Source organism: Belonocnema kinseyi, chromosome 9, assembly GCF_010883055.1.
Source record: "Belonocnema kinseyi isolate 2016_QV_RU_SX_M_011 chromosome 9, B_treatae_v1, whole genome shotgun sequence".
NCBI classification, from domain to species: domain Eukaryota; kingdom Metazoa; phylum Arthropoda; class Insecta; order Hymenoptera; family Cynipidae; genus Belonocnema; species Belonocnema kinseyi.
The window spans coordinates 52,397,061-52,401,645 of record NC_046665.1 but is presented as its reverse complement, the minus strand read 5'-3'; the positions used below and the strand labels follow the sequence as shown (position 1 = coordinate 52,401,645).

The window sequence follows — 4,585 nt, the reverse complement described above, 5'->3', positions numbered from 1 at the left end:
TGGATGGATGGATGGATGGATGGATGGATGGATGGATGGATAGATAGATAGATAGATAGATAGATAGATAGATAGATAGATAGATAGATAGATAGATAGATATTCCAATTGGAAACGAGTCTGTTTGCGTTTCTGTCACCCCGAAATCAGTCCAAGGCCATTTGAAGGCAACCCCCGACACTTGACTGAAATCGGGCGTTTGGTTTATTCTTCATTTTTATTTTAAACAGTCATTTATTCCAGATAAATATTCATAATTTTATTTGAAAAATTTATCTCTTTGTTTGAAATTTCAAATAGTTTGTTAAAGTTCAACCCTCTTGATAAAAATTCGTCTTTTTGGGTTGAAAATTCATCTCTTTTGGTAGAAAATTATTGCTTATTTATTTTTTTAATTGAAAATTCAGCTATTTTGTTTAAATGCAATATATTCCGACTTATTCACTATACATAAGTCTAACTTGTATTTTTAAAGTGAAGAGTTTATACTTCAGTTAGAAGACGGCCCTGATATTCACTCTATAGTTGTTCTGGCCCTCCACATTAAATATTCGAATTACAAAGGGGACAAAAGAAACTATAACCTAGAAGGGTTAATTTATTTGACCTAGCAGCCACGCTTGTTCTCAATTAGTCTTCGAGACGTTAGAGATTATTTTCCATCTCTAAGCACAGGAAATAAAAAAGGCGTCGCTTATTGTACTATCTGCTGATCAATTAGTAGTTTTACATCTTCATTAAGCAATCTAATCATTATAGTCTAGAATCAGCAAAAAAATCATTCCTTTATCTCACTTTTGCTACTCTATCCATTATAATAAGAATTCCAATAAAAAGGTTCTACGAAATTCCATTGCTTTCATTAAGATACAAATTTCACTCGTTTATATAGCTTATTTGCTTCTAAATCATTAAATAAGGGTCGTCGATAAACTAATTAAGTGATTAAGTGACATTTTCAGATACAAAAATTATTTTTATATATTTTTTGAACAATAACAAAAAACGATTAATTTTCAACCTAAAGGTTAAATTTTAAGCCAATGAGGTGAATCTTGCAAATATGTGAATTTTTAACAAATTAGTTCAACTTTCAACCAAGTAGTTGTATTTTCAACTAAAAAAGATTAATTTTTAACCAAATAGATCGATTCTTATGAACAAAATTAAATTTCTACAAAAAGTTAAATTTACATAAAAATTTATAAACATACAAAATAGTTGATTTAATTAGAAAATATGAAATTTCAATACAATGATTGCTTTTTAATTAAAAAGAATTTTACGGTCAAGAGGGAAACAATTTTATTTACACATTATTCAACTTTCAGCCCAACATGTATTTTCAACAAAATAGGTACATTTTAAAAAAAAAGAGAAGAATTTTTTACTAAAATGATGAATCTTCAACTGAAAAATGAATTTTCAACAAAAAGTGTAACAGTTGATATTTAAACAAAAAATATCCACATTTTAAATGAAAAACAGTCGAATTCATCGAAAAAGACGAATTAAAAAATTCTTAAAAATAGGTGCATCCTCCACAAAAATCGATCAATTGTGAACAAAAAATTTTGTTCCGATGTATTTTTACCAATTTTCAATATTGATGAGATGCCCATATGGTATAACAAAATTTTATTCAAAAATTAAATAACAAAAAAGTTTCTTTACTTCAAAGAAATGTTTAGCTTTGTTCGAATAAAAATGGTCCTTTAATATAAAATGATTTTCTTTACGTTGAAGTTATTTTTGGCGAAATAAAAAAATATCTCAAGGAAACGGTTACCTTCATTCATGACAATAGTTTTTCTGAGTAGTCTTTAAAATTCTTGATTTTTGACTTGTCATTCTGATTCTCGTAAATGAGTCTCAGGTTTGTGGAAAAGCATATCAAAGGTGATCACTCATTATTCATACTAATGCCTTCGAATATAGACGAACATGAGTAATTCGTCAGGCTTTGAACCAATTGTGTTATACGCACTTGACAGAAGAAAGCATGGGAAAAAACGTAATTGAGCATCTATATAGAAAATTAAATACAAACAAATCATTCACTCTTTTTGCCTTAAATTTTTTAATTCTCATGAAACACCTAAGATCGACAATTTGAACCTAATTTTACAATTTCCCTTTTTTTCTTCAGATTTCGAATTTCGATTTATTTTAATAAGAAATATAAACAGGAGGCATTGGAAAACAAGGCGCTATAAAATAGACTTTTGTTATGATTCCAATTTTATATATCTCCTGAGCGATTTATTTTATAATTTTGTAGATTTGAAGAAGTACATCGTCGATGGCGAAGTAATCGCTAACTATTCAAACAATAAAATGAATTTTAAAATCAATAAAGGTTTTAAGAAAGTAATTGCATTTTCAACCAAATACGATAATTCTCAACGACAAATATAGCAGTTAATATTTGGATCAAAAAAATATTTTTATTGTAATTAAAAAAACATTCAAATTCATCCCGAAAAATATTTTTTTTTAACAAAAATCCTTTAAAAAACAACGAATTTTCATCAAAATAGTACCAAACAGTTTAATTTCCAACAAAAAAATGTAAATTTTCAACAAAGAAGTTAATTTTCTACCGAACCGTTGAATTTTCTACCAAATTTTAAAATTTTCAAGACAGAAAAGTTGAACTTTTCACAAAAAGTTTAATTTTTACCCGAAAAGTTTAATTTTTAATAATGAAAATGAGAATTTTTTACAAAAAAGTTGATTTTCAAGAAAAAAAACAACGAATTTTCAACCATAAAAGAATTTTGAAGTATAAGGGACAAATTTTCTACGAAGAATTATATTTTGAACTTTCAAATATAATTTAATATAAAATAGTTGTTTTTTTTGTGCAAAATTCTCGAATTGTCAAACAAAAACGATAAAGTTTCTACAAAGCAGTTCAATTTTCAACCAAAAACAGTTGAATTTATCCATAAAATAAGTATATTCAACAAAAAAAGTCATTTTTAACTTAAAAGTTCAATTTTCTACCAAACATTTAATTTTGAAGACGAAAAGACGAATTTTCTTTAAAAAAGTTATAATTTTGGCCAGCAAATATAATTTACATAAAAAAATTCATTCTAAAAAAAAAATAATTTTCATGAAAATAGTTAAATCTTCAGCCGAAGACATAAATTTTCAACGGTAGAAGAATTTTCTACAGAACAGTTCAATGTGAACCGTCAAATATGAATTTAAAATAAATAGTTGAATTTTCAATCAAATAGTTGAATTTCCGATCCTAAAATATGAATTTTCAAGAAAAAGGTTAATTTTCAACCAAATGTTCAAATTTTCAAGCTAATTATTGAATATTCAAACCGAAAAAAGTTTTAAAAAAATTATTTTTTAAGCAAACGTTTGTATTTTGAACGAAATAATAAAATTTGTAACCAAGCAACATGGATTCTTAACTAAAAATATAATAGTAGACTTTTCAACTAAGAAGAACGAACTCTTAGCAAAAATAGTTGATTTTTTGTTATTGGGATCCATTAGTTTAGTTCGCAATTAAGTGGAAAAAAAGGGGAAAGAGGAAAGTAGAGGAAAGAATTTGAAGCCTGGGATAAATGAATAGGAACTTTGATTAATTTTAATACTTTAGAATATGTAATAGAATACGTTAAACGGCTTACCGGAGAAAAGTATGTTAGTTGTGCAGGTAAAAACAAAATTTTGAAATAAAAAACATGCAAAAAAGTAGCATTTACGAGGACCTTGTAATAAAGGTTTTAAAATGATTTTCTTCTGATCCTCTTAGAAAAGTAAATAATTTATAAAGTTTAAACAATTAAAAATTAGCTTGAAAAGAAAAAAAGGAGAACGATCCTGCCAGGATTTGAACCTGGAATCTTCTGATCCGTAGTCAGACGCGTTATCCGTTGCGCCACAGGACCCACGTTCAGATCAGTTTACTGCGATTAAAGTCGTTTCTTTAACAGGTTAAATCAAGAAAGATTAGTGCAAAAAAGCAAAAAATATGAAGGATGCTGCCAGGATTCGAACCTGGCATTTTCTGACATGCAGTGAGATAGGTTATCCCATCTTCTGATCCGTAGTCAGACGCGTTATTCGTTTGCCGCGGGACATCAAAAGGTAGCGGACCTCCCCCCTCATTGCATCACCCCCACAATGGCATGCCTAGTCCCTTGTTTCCTATATCCATGATGTCCACGAGCATGGGCATAGGAAACAAATGACTAGGCATGCCATTGCGGGGCGATGCAATGAGGGGGGAGGTCCACCACCTTTTGATGTCCCGCGAAAAACATGGCAGCGCCCACATGTTTATATTTTCATGCACAGTTTGTCGGCAAAAATGCTCGTGCGCATAATAAAAATGGCACATCGTAAGATGGCGGCTCCCCCGCTCATGGATTCTCCCCCTCCCGTGGATTCAACCCCGCTCGACAAGTTAGGATGGCATGCCTAGTCCCGTGTTTCCTATGCCCATGATGTCCACGAGTAAAGGGTTGAGGGCTACTTTCATTTACTCATGTCGGTCATTGTCGGTGGTGCAGAACTTTGCATACCGACTGAGTCCTGGAATCACTCGTGGATTTAA

General features: G+C 29.9%; 1 non-coding gene across 1 annotated transcript; it reads right to left on the bottom strand.

Moving 5' to 3' along the window:
- Positions 1–3,844: 3,844 nt before the first annotated feature.
- On the bottom strand, positions 3,845–3,917 carry Trnar-acg. Its single transcript has one exon. It is a non-coding gene; the product is annotated as a tRNA-Arg (tRNA).
- Between the last annotated feature and the right edge of the window lie 668 nt (positions 3,918–4,585).